At 39.8% G+C, this 20,358-nt stretch overlaps 1 protein-coding gene across 1 annotated transcript in view; it reads left to right on the top strand.

Annotated features, from left to right (window-relative positions):
* Nucleotides 1–3,932: 3,932 nt before the first annotated feature.
* Nucleotides 3,933–20,358, top strand: part of ppfibp2b (PPFIA binding protein 2b) — an 84,566-nt gene continuing 68,140 nt past the window's right edge. The window contains exon 1 of the mRNA XM_080027512.1: nucleotides 3,933–4,141. The gene's annotated coding sequence lies outside the window, so the exon portion shown is untranslated. The remainder of the gene's footprint in view (nucleotides 4,142–20,358) is intronic.

The following is a 20,358-nucleotide window of genomic DNA, read 5'->3' as shown; positions in this document are numbered from 1 at the left end:
TATTTCAGAATGTGCCAATTTATATTCCTAAATCTTACTGTAAGTCAATTGATTCTATTATAATGCCTTTCATTTGGGGATATAAAGCACATAGGATCTCAAAAGCCCATCTTCAGAAATCCAGGGAGCATGGCGGACTGGGGTTACTGTGTTTTTTACATTATTACTGGGCTGCCAATGCTAGAGTGATGGTGTACTGGCAATTTACATATGAAAAAGGCATTAGACCTGATCTGCCCCCCTGGTTGAAAAAAGCTTGGCCCCCAAAACTTCTCTTACTGCCCTCCTTTTCTCTTCTCCCAGACCGCCCACCTCCTTTAGAGGAGACCACTTTATTCTATCCAACGGTCAGAGAATTTGGAACCAAATTAGGAAGGCCTGTGAACTACCGAGCACGACCATACATGCCCCAATCTGGCATAATCATGCCTTCCCCCCATCGTTCACAGATTCACCATTCAGAGATTGGAGCCGGAAGGGAATAGTAACCGTAGAGGACCTTTATATAAATGGTCACTTTGCTTCATTTGATCAGCTAGTATCAAAGTTTTCACTGTCGAAAGCTCAATTCTTCAGGTATCTACAGGTGAGGAATTATGTCAGACAGAATATACCATCCTCTGAGTCCCTGCCCGCAGATGATTCACTGTCCAAAACTTTGCTAGGCTCACCAGAAGCTAAAAACCTGATTTCATCTTTTGTGGGAATATTTTTAGACCGGCAGGACAAATCCACTTTAAAAATAAAGCAAGCCTGGGAAAAAGACTTAAACATTGGAATAGCTGATGATGTCTGGGATGGAGCGCTAAAAAGCATAACATCCTGCTCTATTAACTCGAGGCTTCAGTTAATTCAATTTAAGGTCACACTTAGATTGCACTATTCTAAGGTTAAACTGCATAACTTTTTCCTAAATCTTTCACCTTTATGTAACAGGTGTAAGATCCCCGAGGGTACACTTGCTCACCACTTTTGGGAATGTCCAAATCTTTACAACTTTTAGTGTCTTGTATTTCAATGGTATTATGTTTCTTTAACTCCTGATCCGGAAACCGCTCTGTTTGGACATTCCGCAGCCTTGGAAAAACTGGACCATAATACTCACACAATCATGGTCTATGGCATGGTAATTACTAAAAGATGCATTTTAAAGCTGTGGAAATCGGACTTGGCCCCTCAATTTGACTCTTGGCTGAGGGAACTGGTGGGCATCTTACATGTTGAGAGGCTAAGATATGAGCTGTCCGGCAGCGCTCGTGGCTTCCTCGCTGTATGGGGCCAAGTGCTGCAGCTCATCGGGGACTGAAATGTATGCCCCCTTGGCGCCACCTGCAGTGGAAATGAGAGGTTTGCCCCAGTTTTGTTTTTGTTTTTTTCCTTTTTTGTGTGTGTGTGTATTATAGCTTATTTTCTTAATAATTTTGTATTTCTTGTCTGTCTGTGTGAGGGAGGGGGGTGGGGGGTGGGGGTTGTGTGTGTATTGTATGTGTCTACTTATTTTGTCTTTTTGTCTGTAAAAAAAACTGAAAAAAACATTAAAATATAAGTTTTACATCAAAAACATGTATATTCATACATTTTGAAAATATTTGTTTGTGGCTCTATCAGTGTTGGTGAATATTTGTGATCACTATACATGGGTCTAGCATAAAATGAGGGAACATTTCTTTGTGTTTTTTGGTGTCTGACGGAGTTGACACAAAATAAGGAATGGCAAGCTAAAAAGCCCATGTTAAAAAGGAGAAGCAAGGTAAAAAGTCCATTTTGATGGACAAAAGCTGGGAGGTTGTGTCAAACCTTAGCTCAGTAGCTTATGTTGGATACATACATGTAATTTATTTGCCTAAACATAGGGTTTGTATTTTTTCAACATTGTACCCTGTTTGGTCCCACTTCTCAAGAATCACTGATATTTTAGATTAATTCCAATATATCCTGTTATAAATCTAACAAAACTACTTGTCAGTAGCTCATGTATATTCCATGTGTTCCAGTGAGATTTTATAATTAATCACTGAATAAATAAATTATAAAGCCTTTTTATCTTCATAATTTCTCAACGTCACACCAAATGATATAGTCCCATCATTGGATGAACCACACCACATTTCAATAGATGTTCTATTAATAATTTGATATTTTGACACCACTCAAGTAGGTAGGTATTGGGGTTGAGTGAGTATCCAGTACTCAGAAGAACAACAGTAGTAATGTACAAGTAATCGCCTTTTTTCATGTGATTATGGACCGAAAAGTTTAAAAGTTTAAAAAAAGAAAAAACATACATTTAAATGAGTTGTAAGCTATAACATACAATAATAAAGTATAAATTCAGGTGAATAATCATTGTATGTGTAAGAAAATACACTTCATATTATATAGTGTGACAGGAAAGCTGTCACTAGATTTAGCGTCACACCATATGAGGTTTCATGCATTTTCAGACCATTTTTTGCTATGTCATTTTATGATAGCATGCTAACAGCATACCAACTGTACAACATAGATATGTAGAAATGACAAAAAAGGTATTTATCTTTGTCATTTATATGTAAAAAGGGATTGCAGAAAAGATTTGATTTATGCAAAAAATTACAACAGCCAGCATGCCTTGGGACCCTTCCTTGGTCCTTCTGAGATGTTTTCTGTACTTCCTGATCAAACAGAGAACTATCCACCCAAAGGTGTCCAAGCAATTACACATTTAAATATCACATGTCACACCATATGACATTGATTTCTTGGACAACATCTATTTAATCATCATAGCTAATTCAAAATATTATACCTGGACTTTGAAAAGAACTAACTCCCAAATATACATCTGTTAGATCATTCTGTACTTTTTTGAGAAGATTTGCATTTTTTTTTCTTAGTTTTATTCAAGTTTAAAATGTGTGAAATGTGGTTGTTACAGTCACACCATATGAGCTTCTTCTAGTTTGGCTGAAAACTGAAAATGTGAGTGATGTATAACATTAATGTTCAGTGTGTCTATGTAAAGCAACATGGTCTGAACCACATTAATTTTTTTTTTACAAATATATTTTTTTTAAATATGTGTTTTACGCTTGGATACAAAAAAGCCATGTCAGGTCATCCACCAGATACAAATAAGGTAGATGAAAACAACAATTTCACTGCGCACCCCATACATACACCTTTTAAGCTATTTCTAATTTCTTAAATAGGTATATACATTTTTCACAAAATAATAAGACTTCGTCAGTCATACAAATCAGGCTACAGACACAAATATAAAGCAATCATTGATTTGTTTGAGGTGCGGTATTTTGCACAAACGTACATTACGCCACTAGATGGGAGTGTTGAGTCATAATAGAATGACCCAGGATGGCAAGATGAAATTCAGTCTTCATTCGCATGTTTAGTCTAAAAGTCTTAAAAGTAACTGACACAATATTCATATTATTTTCATCTTCATTAGAGTTCATATTCAATAGTCAACAATGAAAATTACCATTATTTTCGTCTTCTGTTTCATTTGTGGGTAGCCTTTTCTTAAATTCCACTTTCCATCTTTTTTCCGAGATGAAGTGAAACTAGGGTAAATTGTGAGGGAGGCAAAATTAACAACTTTTTGGAGGAGTAGGCTATTCAGTGTCTCTTTATAACCCAGTAAAGTATTCAGGCCTGCTGCTATTTTTGCTGCCTTCAGGTACAGTTGGATTTATTTTAATTTGGGTTGTTGTAGCCTACAGTTGATATTACAGCAACATTCTAAATAACTACCATGCACCATAACCCAAAATATAATTTTAACAAAAAAGGTCCAATATGAATGTAGTGAGAGCAACTGGAGCGCGGGAGATATTACGAGCGGCACGTGAAGGCATCGTGCCTATCTCATGGCAGGTGATAGTTGAGGAAGCGCAGCGCACAGTACGGACGAGGGACAAGTCTATAGCCAACGTACCTTGCATGTGTGACTGTTTTTTATGTGTGTTTGAGGGGCATGTTACATGTAGGCCTATGTATGTGTCAGCGTGTGTGTGAGTGTCACAGACAGACAGAGAGAGAGAGAGAGAGAGAGTTGTGCGCTCACTTTATCTTTCAAGTGTCTCCCCGCAAACAACATTGAAGGATTTAGTTCGATAAAGCCTGAGAGGAGTCGCGTTTGGTAAGTTATTGAACGAATCACTGATGCAGTGTACTTCTGTTTGACACTTTAAATGTTAGCGACTATGTTTGCTGACTGTTTCAGGAAAGTGTCATCGTTATTTTCAAGGAATAGCCTATCATTGCCTTTTAGAAATAAGTTTTCTAACTTTGTAGACATTTTTTAGCAATAATGAACGTTGTAGCATAAAAGCTGTTGAAGGTGGATTCACCGGACAGTGAGTAGGCTATTGTTTCGGCTGTTCTTCTTGAATTATTAATTAATTTATTTTTATTTGATTTAAAGTAGGCTACATTGTTGTTATTAAAGAGCTGTTTAAGCTTTGTGTTTATCAATATCTCTTTTTTATTGAACGCAATTGTCCCTATGGCAAAACATTGAGAACATGCCTTTTTGACCTGAAATCTACATGTGTGCTGTGAAGTTTTGCAGTGACATTAGCATAATAGCTTCCATGTCCTGTTATTGACGAGTTTACCAATACTAATGCTGGAAGATTCCTATGACAACACTGCACAACACTGCAGTGCCCTATTGAGTAGGCTATATATTCTCCACACTGAGGTCACTCTACTAATCGTAATTCAAATGGATTATGTCACCAGTAGAGCATCTGTAATGACCTGCATTAGCGTATAGTATAGGCCTACTTAACTGTGCGATATGCACTTTTGATTCCATAGGGTTTTCCCACATGACAGAACATAAGGCTTTTTTGTAGCGAGTGACATGCTCCAGGATAGAGGAGGCGGGCACTTTTAATTGTGACACGGGTGCCTCTCCGCTTGTTCAGTCATGTACTGTCAGCTCGGAGCTATTAAATGATGTTTAGTTGCACTGACACATGCTGTGTAATTGCAGATCATCAATTTCTGACAGCGTGAGCAGAGGGGGGAGGGAGGGAGGGAGGGGGGAGGGGGGAGAGGGGGTGCTCATATGCTAATGGAGGGGGATATCAAGGCTGATGTGTGGCTCCCCTCTGCTCAAGCATCTGCTGCATACAACACTGGAGGATACACACACACACACACACACACACACACACACACACACACACACACACACACACACACACACACACACACACACACACACACACACACACAGATCCACCCACGCACGCACACACACACACACACACACACACACACACACACACACACACACACACACACACACACACACACACACACACACGTGCATGGACATCACAGAAGGGCCGGTGCCACTTTTCTATCGCAAATCTCATTCAAAAAGGCAGAGAGAGAGAGAGAGAGTTGAAAGGAAGGCATCAATGCCACCGCCGACAGTGAATTGATTGAGGCTGCTTTGCTTGGCACTTGGGTGGCATTAGCACTTTGAAACAACAGGAGGAAATAAAAAACAGGAGCTGGACTGAACACACACGCACGCACACACACACACACACACAAACACACACACACAAACACACACACAAAAAAAAACACACACACACACACACACACATACGTACATTCCTACCAACATTGGACTGTCGGCCCACATTGACAAAGTGGGGACCTCTTTTTCTTAAAAAACAATAGAACATTTTATTTTATGTTTTTTTGTCATAATATTACTTCTAATGTGTATTTTCATTGTTTTATTTTCCAAAGGAGTTGCCAAGGGGGGAGTTGAACTATTGCACGATATCTTCATATCAGAAAAGGGAACCCCACTCACTGGAGTTTTGACAGTGTTATTAGCCCACTTCGGAGTAGGTTTTTGAGCTATGCTATGTGTAACACACACACACACACACACACACACACACACACACACACACACACACACTGGATCAGCAGATGATGGCACTCATCCCTGTGATCAAAGCCACTTGTGTAATAGCACAGAGTGGTGGTTTTTATCTGCAGCCACAGAACAGTAGGTTGAGATGATTGGCCTGTCATCTTAACTCTACGGCTGCTACTGTAGTTCACTGGAGGTAATCTACTGCTCTCCGATGGCTAGGGGAGACACAGAGTAAAAGAGAGGGATGAATTAAGAGATGAAGGAGAGAGAGAGATAAGCAAGATTAAGCCAGAGGAATGGCTTTGAGAGAGAGAAACTAGAGAGAGAGGAATAGGGGATAGAGCAGGGAAGACAAACGTCAGCCTGTTAATCTACGAGGGAATAATCCTTCGCTTTTTACGCATAGGGAGCGGAAGAAAAAAGATAGTGGCCAAGGGAGAACGGATGGAGGGAGGAGAGGGGGAAAAACAGAAATAAATGAAATGACTGTAGTTTATTAGAGGTTATCTCTTTAACCTGTCAAATGGAGGGCAGAATGGAAGAAAGGAAATGACAAAAATGGAGGTAGAGAAGAGAAGTTGAATGGGATAGATGCTATACACCGGCTATAGGCATATTCCTGTCTGAGAGAAAAATAATAGAATAGATTCCTTCTTCTTAGCCATGCTTGGATTTCTGGTAAAGAGAGAGAGGCAACTAAAGTAATGGGCAAGATTTTTTTAAATTGTATTTTTTTGTTGTTGTTTTTGTTAGGGGTTTAACATACAATATAGGAAAGCTGCCTCATGGTTGGTGGAAAAAGCGCGATAATACACACATATGCAGATATAATGTATTACAGTGGAGTGTCACGGACAAGAACTTTAATCCCCCTTTTGAGTTCAGTTGTGCAGCCTGTGCCGACTGTACATGGTTGTTTGTGCGGGCTCTCTTAAAAAGATCCTGTTTTTCTTCTTTTAAAAAAAAGAGGTCCAATGATGAATGTTTGACCTTATTCTGCTTGTAGAAAGCCAAAGCTACATTTGTTTTTGTGTGGGACTTAGCATCTTATTTTTTTAAACCTACATATAGTGCAAATGATCCTTTTAAAATGTCCTTATATTTTATTCTCTCGTATGACCCAAGCACATACATTTGGTATCAGAAGTGGGGGAGAAAGGGGCTCTCCGGTGGCGTAGTGGATAGAGCGCGTACCATATTGGCTCCGGCCTCTGTTGCAGTGGTCGCGGGTTCGAATCCGACCCGTGGACCTTTACTGCATGTCATCCCCCCCTCTCTCTCTGTCTCCCAATTTCAATTATATACTATCTAATAAAGCTTGAAAATGCCAAAAAAAAAATCTTTAAAATAAAATTTTTTAAATTTTAAAAAAAGAAGTGGGGGAGAAAAACATTAAGTCGGAATGTCTTTAACATTACAGGAACAACAAAACATCTTTAGATAGGTGAATGCTATTTCCTGTGTGTATCATGTATGTTCCCCTCCCCCATACTCATTACTCCCCATCATTAGACCTAAAGACCCATAGCAGGTCAGTGTGAATGTTTAACATGTGGGCCTTTGCTGTCAAACAGTCATCAACTGGAAACAGCTTTTTGAATTTCATGATAGACCGTTTGAGACTGCGACGCAAATATAGCTATAATATTATTATGCCGTGGTGCTGTAGTTACTATAGTGTTTGCCCATATTATGATAAGAGTATGTTTCATAATATAATGTAGTTGCATTGTGACTGGGAACCACTGTTGTTTAGCTATGCAGTTTATTTGAGCTTGACATGAGCTGCGTTAATTTGAAGTCTTTTTGGAACTTGGTGAGTTGTTTTAGCATCTGATCGATAAAACTGACTGACAGTATGGTTTCTTTATAGACGTGAAAATGTATTCACTGTGCAATATGATTTGTTTGCTAGCATTTAAAGATGTCAGCCCTGTTAAATGTGGAGGATTAATGAGCTGACATACAGCCAACAGATGTAGTTGTTATAAACTCAAACACAACTTCAGAATGAATGGACTTCAGTAATACACCAACGTTGATGGATTCATTGATTGATTGAACTTTGACAACTGTCAAACCCAATTTTTTTTTTAAAGACAAATTTTCGTCCACAAATGATGAAAGGCATGGCTGGCACTGCATGAGAAATATAAGGGTTGGCAGAGTTTTTTTTTTATAAATACTTTTTTATATTGATTTTTTTGTTCTCCAAAGAACACACACACACACACAACTGAAATACTGAACACACAAACAAAAGACAAAACAAAACAAACAAGCTATATGGCATACTCTACATTACAGGTTCCTAATGACATTGTTTAAACTATAGGCAAATGTTAAGCAAATAATAAAAAGTCAATAAGGTGTCATGAAGGTCCCTTCAGTACTGATGTTATATAGCCATATCTGCTTAAATTGTTCTGATTTCCCTGAAATCTCATAACGTATTTTCTCCATATCCCATCCCATCCCATCCCATCCCACTACTATAATTTGTAGCATGTATGTGTGTGTGTGTGCATGTGGGACATCTTTCTACAGGCACCACTGCATCCCATGCTTCCAAACTTTGCCGGACAGGTTTTGGCCTCACCGAAAATAAAAATAATGACGTCGTGGCGACAACTTTTCTTTTCTGACCTTGTCTGTTTTGCATCTGTATGTCTCCTATACAACCATCTTTAACGGCCATTATCTCAACATTAGTTAATTCAAAAATCTGAACCAAAAACTTCTAAAGCACCTACACCAACTTAACTTTCCATAATCATTCCTATCACTATTCTAAAGGTTATTACAGGAGATCTGTTCATATTTTTTTACTGCTTATAATCGCGTTATATAATGACGTTTTAACAGCAGGGAAATGATCATACATTTGCATTTGCTACACACTCACATCAACTGAAGCTGGAGGACTAATTAGCCACAGTAATATAACTAAAGAAAACATCCAAGTGTGTCTTTGTGCAGGGTCTTTGATACATTGTGAAAGACATTCCTGCTATATTGTGACAAATAAACACACCAAAATCACCAATCACTTATCAGGGTTAAAAATGGGCACACTCTGGAAACAGGCAGATCAGAGGGGAGAGCGAAGTTCAGTGATGCAATGAAATTATTATTTGCCCTGGACTACAGAAGTAGACATCCAGTGTCGGACATATTATGCTGTGAGACATTAGCTGACCCTGCTTGAGCAATACTCATTTATTATTTTAATACTTAAACCCTCTTACTTGTCAATGTTTATTTAATTTTTTTTACTTCAGTGGCATTTAAAAAAAATCCACTTGGTTTCACCCAGCAAGTGGACAATTCAGTTTTGACGTGAAGCTACGTGGTTAATGTTACGAGCTGTGCTACACTTGAATATTTCAGTTGGTCTTTATACAAATAAAGGCTGTGTTTTTCTTCACGCTGCTACTACCATCGTCATGGTACATTAGTCTTGACGTGGAGCAATAACCACTCCAGGAGAGGTTGCAGTCAGATATCAATATTTGATCTGGATTTGATTACAGTGGATTGTTGTTCTTGCCTCAGCCCGGTGTTGCAAGAAAGTTGGCCACATTAGACTGACTGCACTAACTGGTCTCTTGTTTGAGTTTCAGTGTAGGGTTAGTCTGGACTGGGCTTGTATTCCAGGAATTCATAGATCTGTCTTGCGTGTGAAAGAAAGCCTAACTATTTATTTTACAAGAAACATGAGGGATAGTTTGAAGAATCCATCGACACTAATGCAGCCATAGCAAGAACAGACACTCAGGAAGCCTACATTTGTATAACACCAATCGTTTTTTTGAAGCAGCGATATCTCATTATGAAATGAAACTGTTCAATTTCCCCAAGCAAGATAGCACAGTGCCATTTTCAGTGCACAGATACAAGTCTGTCAATTAGGACGAAAAGAATTAGATGCGAAATGGTTTCAAAGCTTTTGAATATGTAACCCAGTCTGGTTTTAACCAAAGCCTGTGAATCCGAGGAGATTGTATGCAAATGGGATACTTTGACTGTTTGTTCTCCCAAAACCAAGATGGAGTATTGGCTTCTTGTTTAGTCCTAGATACAGATTGTTGTGTCTGAATACCGCCTGAGCACAGCAACAGTTAATCACGGCCGAAGAAAAGCTCAAAGTGTTTTCTTTGAAGACATTTGGATCGGTTTGGAAGTGTGTGTGTGTGTGTGTGTGTGTGTGTGTGTGTGTGTGTGTGACTGTCTCTCTCTGTGTGTGTGTGTGTGTGTGTGTGTGTGTGTGTGTGTGTGTGTGTGTGTGTGTGTGTGTGTGTGTTTGTGTGTGTGTGTGTGTGTGTGTGTGTGTGTGTGTGTGTGTGTGTGTGTGTGTGTGTGTGTGTGTGTGTGTGTGTGTGTGTGTGTGTGTGTGTGTGTGTGTGTGTGTGTGTGTGTGTGTGTGTGTGTGTGTGTGTGTGTGTGTGTGTGTGGTGTGTGTGAGACTGTTTCTTGATAACATTTTTTTGGGACCCTTGAAAAACCAAGCACACACACACACACACACACACACACACACACACACACACACACACACACACACACACAGCCTTTGCTTATATGACTGTAACATTACACTGTAATATGATCTTGTCTATATACCTTGTTAGCAGGCCGTGGCTGTGGCTGTGTGTAACTCTAGTGTCCTGTAGCCTAGGTGCCTTCTTCTGAAGCGGAGCACTGCACTGTTTTGTCCTGCTTCTGAGCATGGCTGCTGATGTGGAAATACCTTTTGTGTACTTCAGCCTTTTTTCAGTCGGTGGTAAATGGTTGTTCTTTTTAGGCAGGATTTTGGATGGGGGGGGGGGGGGGCTAAGGAGAGTGCCATGCCAGTTGACTGCACTCACAAAACTGCTGGCCAAACTCTCCATCTGAATCACTTGGCAGAGCACACAACCGCTTCATGGCCTCACTTGGTTTTACTCTGACTACTTTAGGAGGTGGCTCTGGCATTTAGCCTTACTTTGACTTTAGCATGCAGTTCACGGTCCGATTTCTTTTGTTGTATGTTCTCAGGATGATCACATGGCTTAGACATTTATTGCTTAGCATTGTATTAAAAACGCAAAAAGTGTACTTTTAAAACCAATTGTAATTCCATTATCGTCTTTCTTTCTAAAACTCTACTCAAAATACTACCACACTGAACCGTTTTGAAACTAAATCCAATGAATGGCCTTTAACATTTGTTTTTGCAATACTTTGTGAAGTCTTTGGAGTCGATGGAGTTTCTTTCATAACGAACACGCAACCGTGTTGGCGATGTACTTTGTTTTTCGTAGTGCACAATAATACCTACCGACACACACCTATCAACTGCCTGCATAGCACTTGTGTCTATTCCTCCCGTCCCATGATGCTTTGCTGTATCATCTCATCAGCTTCAACACATGGCAGAATGAGTCCACTATCTAGCTGTCCACTTCATTACTCGCAGTGGGTCCCATTGGCTTTTTTTTTTTTCAGTTTCAAGCTTGGTGCTGATTGGTCGGTCTCAGCCGTCACATGAGGTTGTGTCTGTCTTTAATGTGTGTGTATTAACGGGTGTTGACATGGTGTTTTTACAGCTCTAGCTTGCTGACACTGGTCTTTGTAGCCCTCTGTATGGTTTCCGTGCCCCAGGCCCTGTGTCAGGCCTTCAATATGAACTGGAAAATAAGAATCTGCTTTGAAAAGAAAACCCCCTCTGTGACTTCTGCAGAGCAGTACTCCCTAATGCAGGTGTTACTCAGAATGAACCCATAGCTTTTATTTATTATTTTACCTTTTTTATGGTCCGATAGTTGGAACGGAGAAGGAAAGAAACATACAGTAGTGCATACGAGAGATTTAAAAAAAGCAATTTTAGTGTTTTGTTGTTGTGTTTTAAGCCTTAGAAAGTACTGTTTGTTTTTCTTCTTCAGGCTCAGATATGCAGGCTGCCCTCCCGTGATTACTGTCCTGGAGTTGACAAAACAAAGTTCTAGAGAAGAGGGAGGAACCATATTGTTTTTTTTTCTTAACTTCAACAATACAGCCTTTCCTCTCAGGATTCTATCTTGAGACTTTTTTTTTTTTTTTAAGATATTTTTTTGGCATTTTTAGGCTTTATTGACAGTGTAGAGACAGAGTTGAAATGGGGCAGAGAGGGGAGTGACATGCAGAGAATGACCGCGGGCTGGAATCGAACCCGGGTCCGCTGCTGGCCGAGGCCCATGGGGGGGACGCCCTACCAACTGAGCTAAGGGCGCCCCCTTATCTTGAGACTTTAAGGGAAAGATCAATAGGACTAGTCTGACATGAAGACCTATGCGCTCACTCCTTTCTAAAAGTATGAAAGTGATTAGTTTGATTTCTGCTCCGTTTCATAGCTGCTTGTGTTGCTTATGTGTTTCTCCATCATTTGAGGTTCCTTCTGGAATAGAACAAAGAAAACATTTCTTCATTCTTCGTAACACTCAAAAGCCACTGTGTTTTTATTGCCCTTTTAGATTAATCCCAGACATTTGGAGTTCACAGAAACATTGTTGTCTTGAACCTCATGCTGAGAATGTTGCTAGAACTTTCCATCCTGTGTTTTCGCTACAGTCTGGGGGTCAGCTTTCCTACACTCTTATAAAAGAAAGGTCTTATACAATGGGACGAGTAGCTTTGCATTGGGTCATACAGCAGATCCAATTCTGAAGTCTGGAAGGTCATGACGACCCAATGTATACCATCATGTCACCAATAAGAATTTAACTGATATTTTAAAAGTTACTAAACTGGATACCTAAGTCAAACACTCGCCACCAAAAACACAATCTTGAAAATATATAAATCATGCATCAAAGTAAAAGCCGGGGCATTTTCATTTCCCATTAGCAGCAACTAACTGTCTGGTGGGTTAATGATATCGAAGTTTCCAAGGAACTGAAGTTGTTTATATGAGGATGAGAACATTTTATTTTGATATGAATGATCTCAGAAACCGTTCAGGCCTTTTACATAGTCAGTGCCACTACTTGCATTTATAACAGGGACATTTGAAGTACAAAGGACAGACTTTGACACACACATTTGAGCCCTTGAATGGTGTTGAGTTGACATTCCTGGATTTTTGAGGGGAGGGAAACAAAACGCCTGCCCCACATGATGTCAAGAAAGTTTGAAAAGTCTTAATATGCCTCTTCTGTGTGTTTTTTGCCGTACCTCTTAAAAAAGCTCTCCATTTCTTATCAACAAATGTGGCTGCAACAGAGACTTAACTTTAGCCAGAAAAATACCTTTTTAAACCTTGAGAATTAAATGTAATGGTCACATGATAACATTATACATTGAAGCTGCTGATCAAATAAGCTCTGTGTGTTGCTGACACTGTGGGTTGCTAAGAACAGGATATTCATGAGAAAATGGGACAGGATAAAACCTGAAAACCAGATCACTTGAGAACCAGTATATATGTAAGTGAGGCTGTTATTCAGTTCTGCCTGTCCAACTGGCTCTCACTGCTGTCTGCATGCCGGCACTCCGCAACATCTCTTGTCAAAGTAATTTCCCTCTGGTCATCACAGACGCACTGCCATGTGTGACGCCTAACTAATGATCCTTTGCTAGCGAACTGGTGTGGTGAGTTACAAGAGCTAAATATAGATGTTTAATGTAAAAATCCACCATGACTGGGTTTCATCAAACATTTTGCCATTGTTCTGGAGAAACCACATACTGTACAGTACACCCATATTTTTCACACTGATAATAATAACCTTGGATTGCATTCCTTTCTACTAGTGTACTGAATATCATACACTCACCAGCCAGTTTATTAGGTACACCTGTTCAATGGCTTATAAAAACAAAAAGCCAATCACATGGCAGCAATTTAATGCATTTATGCTTTTAGACGTGGTCAAGACAATGTACTGAAGTCAAACCGAGCATCAGAATGGAGAAGAAAGGGGGTTTAGGTGACTTTGAACATGGTGTGGTTGATGGTGCACGGCAGGATGGATCCATACTTTCATGTTGTTTACGCCAAATTCTGAACCTGCCATCTGAATGTCGCAACTGAAATCGAGACTCATCAGACCAGGCATGATTTTTCAATCTTCTATTGTCCAATATTGGTGATCCTGTGAGAATTATAGTTTAATTTTCCTGTTTTTAGCTGACAGGAGTGGCACCCGGTGGGGTCTTCTGTTGCTGTGTAGCCCATCTGTTTCAAGGTTGGTCGTGTTTTGCGTTCAGAGATGGTATTCTGCATACCCTGGTTGTAACGAGTGGATATTTGAGTTACTGTTGCCTTTCTATCATCTCGAACCAGTATGCCCATCCTCCACTGACCTCTGACTTCAACAAGGCATTTTACGTCCACACAAATGCCGCTCACTGGATATTTCTTCTTTTTCGGACCATTCTCTGTAAACCCTAAAGATGGTTTAAATGAAAATCCCAGTAGATCAGCAGTTTCTGAGATACTCGACCAGCCCTCCTGGCACCATCAACATTGCCATGTTCAAAGTCACTTAAAACCCCTTTCTTCCCCAATCTGTTTGCTTGGTTTCAATCTCAATAGATTGTCCCGTCCAGGTCTACATGCCTAAATGCATTGAGTTGCTGACATGTGATTTGCTGATTAGTTATATGCGTTTACAAGAAAATGAACCGCTGTTCCTAATAAAGTGGCCGGTGAGTGTATGTGCTGGTGCTTTTCAGTGTTGTTTAACAAAACATACTTTGCCAATAAAGTGTATTCTGGTTCTCGTTATGATTACGATTGCTCAAGTTTTTGGAATCCGGGGCCTGTGTAATCAAATTTCAGTACATTGGGTGTGGGTGAGGAGGTGGACAGCAGAGTTCTGGGTGTATTTGAGTTGGTTTGGGGCTTTAGCAGATGAACAACAAAAGGATGCTAATGCAGTAATCTTCAGAGAAGGTGAGTGATGGGAGATGGGCAATGTATTTCAGGTGGAAAAGGAGAGTTATTCTGGTCTGGTTAAAGTGTTGCTCAAAGGTGAGATGGCTGTCGATAATGACTGGGGTTTAGTATTTGTGGAGATACAGAATGGAGTCGTCGACTGAGAGGCTGAATCTGTGGGTGTTTTTGTGAGTGATTTGGGGACGATAATAATCATGTCATATTTGAGTTTGAGGAAGTTGGTTTGCATCCAGGTGATAAGTTGGGTCATGATTCGATTTAAAATCGGTTCTCGATTCAAAATGATTCCCAAAATAAATAGTCACGTAGTTTTTATGTTGAAAAAAAAATTGCAGTATACAAAGGCAAACCTATAACGTGTACAATAGTGTTTTATTTATATTTGAAATTTGAACAATGCTGATGTTAACAGGCCGCCATTATTGCTGTGGCACATATAAACATGTGTATAAGACGCAAGTGTATATGTAAAATATTTCATTTTGAATCTCGCCAAGTCATGAGTCCAGGAGATCCTGTATAACCTTCTCATTTAAAAGATATTGTCTTCAAGTGTTATTAATAGGGCCCGACCGATATGGATTTTTGACTGCCGATGCCGATTATTTTTAGAGAAAAATTACTATTAAACTATAAATATGATTTTCTATATGTATGATGTAAAGTCTTTGAATGACCTCCAATCAAGCACCATATACATTCTATCAATTACTATTAACAATCCAATGTATTACAACACACCTGCTGCTGCTGTTAATAGGCTATAACTTTAATGCTATAAAGCCTCACTCAACATGATTGCTTGAATTAAAAAAAATATATATAAAAATAAATCGGAGATGTGCTATAATCGGCCGATTAAATCAGCCGGCCGATATATCGGTCGGCCCTAGTTATTAACACTAACACCATTTGATCACCAAGATATTCATGAGGTGAAAATGAAAAGAAAACAACTGAGGGAAAGAGAGAGAGAAAGAAAGAAAGAGAAAGGAAGACTCTAGGGCTGAGCTAAAAGACATAACTCTGGAACATCTTTTAACTTAAATGTCAGCGGTCCTGTTGCATTGATGTTAATTGGTGAAGAAGCTGGTGTTTCTTGGTGGCTTGGCTCCTCGCTCGCACACACACACACACACACACACACACACACACACACACACACACACACACACACACACACACACACACACACACACACACACACACACACACACACACACACACACACACACACACACACACAGACACACACAGACTTGTATTTACCGAGTGTGACAGGAGGGACTGGGGCGCTTAGGTCTGGCCTCTAGCTGGTGACACTAATCCAAACAGGCTAAGCTAAATGAGGAGGAACGGTAAACTGTGTGTGTGTGTGTGTGTCCTGTGTTTCTCTGTGTTAATGTTTAGCTCCTCCCAGCCTTACAGGTTCACATGCATTCTGGCATTTCCTGTTCTAAAAGGCCCATCCCAATTATTGAACCATGTGAAGGTTTTTGGTGATGCTGGAATTTCAAACGTGGAGAGAGTTTCCCACTTTGCAGTAAAACGGTGACTGCTTTCTGTAGATGGTTGACAAGTTGGTTCACTTAATACATAACAGGCCAAAACCCCCTGACTCTGTGCTCTGTGTGTGTATTGATTCATTCTGAAGGAAGGCTAGTTTTGGACACTGAAGGTATTGTTATGCTTTTAGTGTGATACTCTTATGTAACTGTAAACACTTTCCATGGTTTGCATCTGTAATGTATGCACATCCAAATGTCTTCTTGGCCATATTCTGTATATGAACACGCTGGAGTAATTCTCATCAGGCAAGTTAGCAAACAATGGAACATTTGCAACTGCTACGGGTTCACTGCCTCACTTCCCTAAAAATTCCCGTTGAGTTATAGTCAGGAATGCAGTGATAGGTGAACTCACCTGCATGTTTAACAAGAAACAAAGGGGGAAACACATCTGTCATATACTGTATTAGTAAGTCATTCCAAACAGCTTCATTTGGTTGTGTTCAATTTAAATCATTTATTCAGACATACACATATTTACACATTGGAAGAAAAGGATTCGACTTAGACAGTAAGAATATATTTCATGGTCCTTTTGAGGAAGTGGATGCAGTGTATTTACGGCTGTCTACATTTTAAACACAGAAAATAATAGGGTAAGAGCCGATACTGTCATCTGTTGAGAATAGTGTGCTCTAGTTAGGTTTTCCATCAAATAATAAACTGGGAAGTATTTCCTGCGGAAGATCTTTCAGATTATTTAACTTTTATTGTTGAAGTGGGTTTATAAATGAGTAGCACGCACAACTCAATTAACAACCAATTAAGACAATGGATTCATCTTTTAAGTCATTCATCGAACAAAAATGTCAAACAAACGAGAGGGTTAGCTGCTTTATTCTGTTTTTTATAACTGCAAATGAAATATCTTTCTAAGACACAGCGAGCAATATGAAGCAGCCTGTGATAGACGGTTGTCACTATTTTTCAGACCTTTTATAGACCACTAATCCAAAAGAATAATTGTTGGGGCCATCAATTATGAAAGTAATGGTTAGTTGCAGCACTAGAGACAGGTGATTTAGAATATTTTTTTGGATAACCTTCTGCAATGATCAAAAGAGTAGTCAGTAATAGTGCAGTAATCACTGATACCGATAACTGATATACACAGTGGTCAGTGTGTGTGTACTGGTTATTTTGTGATGGTAGGGATAGAATATTTGATTATTGCTACTGTGATCATTTACCAAAAGTAATGCCATATTGTTTTCATTGATTCATTGTTCTCCCTCCAGAGAGGCTCTACAGAAGAACAAAAAAATCTGTGCTGAATTAGCTTTCGCAACATTATCTTAAAAAGAGATTCCCTGGGGTTTGTGCACTGACTGACTGAATGGTGGGGCTGACACTGGGGAAATTAATGTGAAAATGAGTATGTTTCAGTGACATACAGCCCAGTCATGTGTGCCTGCATGTGTCCATCCTCTTCTGATACAGTAAGTCAGCTGGATGATAAGGAATGAGCCATGCTGTTTATGATAATAGTCCAGAGGCTAAGTGTCTTACATCCATCCGCTCAGTGTCAGCTCATATCAGCTCTGTGGTTTGCCTTTGATAGAGCAGCTCTGCTTCGGCTGAAATCTCTTTACCACTGTCTCTCTCTTCTTCACTTGGGTTGTGCTATATCTTTCTGCTCATGTCACTGTGTGTCTGCTTCTGTCTTTACAGTACATTTAGTCGCATCGTGTTTTCATATTTTAAGTTTGCTATTCATTACATTTCAGAACCAAAGTTGCCTAAGAATATCAGTGAGCAAAATGCCATTTGACAAACAAATACAGTAGGTTACCCTGGAGGTCAGTCATTACACTGGCTGTTGTTCATTCAAACAGGCATTGCACATGTACACACATGGTTCTTTCACGGGGTTTACTCTATTGATCTTAGCTGTTGGTGCCCTTGGGCAAGTTGTAACACTGATTATAACCTGTAGTCAAGCTATTGCCCGACTGACATAAAATAATGTAGTAGTACTGGACACCTGCCAGGTGTGAATGTGTCTAAACAACTGTAGCTCTGCAAAAAAACCCTGCTCTACAAGTTAAATAGGTGTGCAGTCAACCTGTGTTTGTTCACCAAGGTGGCCATTTCTTTCCCAGGTCTACAATTTAGCTCTAATGAACAACCCTGTGCAATGAGTCATCAGCTGTCTGACAAGTTACCTTTAAGCCAGAAATGAATTCCCACGCAATCATAGGTTAAAGCTAAGGTTTCACACACACACACACACACACACACACACACACACACACACACACACACACACACACACACACACACACACACACACACACACACACACACACACACACACTGACTAAAATCAACAACAACATAACTCATCTCAGAAAGGTTTCTGGGACAAAATTCGATCAAAAAGGAGTGCTTTTCTGCATTGATATGCCTTCTATTTTGGAAGGTCAAAACGTTACCATTATTTAAATGGCAATTTTATTTTACCCAGCTTTTTTTATTTATGTGACTTAAAGGTCACCTATGATGTAAAATGTACTTTTTACATGTTTCTCAACATTAATTTAGTTGTTTTTTCTCATATTAATTCTAGAGAATGAGCAGAATGAGTTTGAGAAAAAAACAAACCTCTCTCTTTCTCCCACCCCCACCTTTCTGAAAACCTCTGTTCTAAAACCTCAGTCAGATTTCTACACCAAACACACATGGGGGATAAGACAAGCCCCATAATTACCAACCTGGCTTAGCACTACTTCCACCTGTGTAAAGAACAACACCCCCAGATACGCATTACATTTAACTGGTGTATAGAGTCGAAACCAGACGTAAGATTCAGAGCAGACTGCGCGTTTTGGAAGACAGGCTCTAAAACAGAGCGTTTCAGACCGAGGCTGAAAAGAGGAGATTCAGCAATGGCACTGTGAGAAATATGAAGGCTTTTTTGGACACTACACAATGAAAACAGTCGCTTGTAGAAACCCAAATTACAATTTTGAACCTGAAAATGAGCATTATATGTGACCAAGCAGAGGAAGAGGTTATGTCTGATTGTTCACATTGCTGTGTTGTTAGCCTCCTGACGAGCATTGACTGGAAGTCATGTGTTGTTGTGTGTTACGGTTCATTACCCTCTGTCTCTCTGAGGGCAAAATAGATTTACAGCAGAAAGGAGAGCACAAGTCAACTGGACCCACCAGTGTATGGCACAGACAGAGCACAGTCAAGGAGAAAAGAATCACATACTATATACAGTATATAGATAGAGAGCAGGAAAACAGCCGATGTTTTCCTTGAGAGAGCTGAATCGGATGCACTTTAACAGACTAAATAGGACAATAAAGAGCAGCGCAGTTCAACACAGAGCCGTACAGATGAGCGCAGCACAGCGCTGCGGGAGTCACATGGAACTATATATGCCCGCTTCCCGAGCAGCAATGCATCAGCCACGGTTCACTGATCACACACTACCCACAGTCATACACTGGGAAAAGATAATCTAGTAACCAGTGTTCAAGCCCACAGATTTGAGCTCCAATATGATGCCTTTTTAGAGCTTTTCTCTCTCTTCTGGGTCTGTGTGTTGGAGAGCTAGAGAGTAGACCCTCTTAGAGAGAAATAATCCTACTGAATATTAAAGTTAAGTCAGATTCTTCAGTGTGCATTTATCTATAGTAGAAGTTGAGAAGAAGTGTCACTTAAAGCTGCTTGAGTAGTGAGGAAAGGTGTGGCAGGCAGGTAGGCACAATATGATTGTACTTATTTATAATGCAACATTTTGTCCAAAGCACTTAGTTTTGCTAGATGTGATTGTGTATGTATGTGCAGCACAGTTGATCAAAGCATCAACTAAAGTATATTAGTCCCTTGACGTACCTTTATGCAGATTGACTACAATGTGAGCATCGTTTTGTTTCCCTGTTTTAATGTTACCATTCTGACTTCACACTGATACCTAATTATATATTGGTTAGTTCCGTACCGTG

This window comes from Ammodytes marinus (genome assembly GCF_949987685.1).
Source record: "Ammodytes marinus genome assembly, chromosome: 5".
NCBI lineage: Eukaryota > Metazoa > Chordata > Actinopteri > Uranoscopiformes > Ammodytidae > Ammodytes > Ammodytes marinus.
This window is presented reverse-complemented; position numbering and strand designations above follow the sequence as displayed.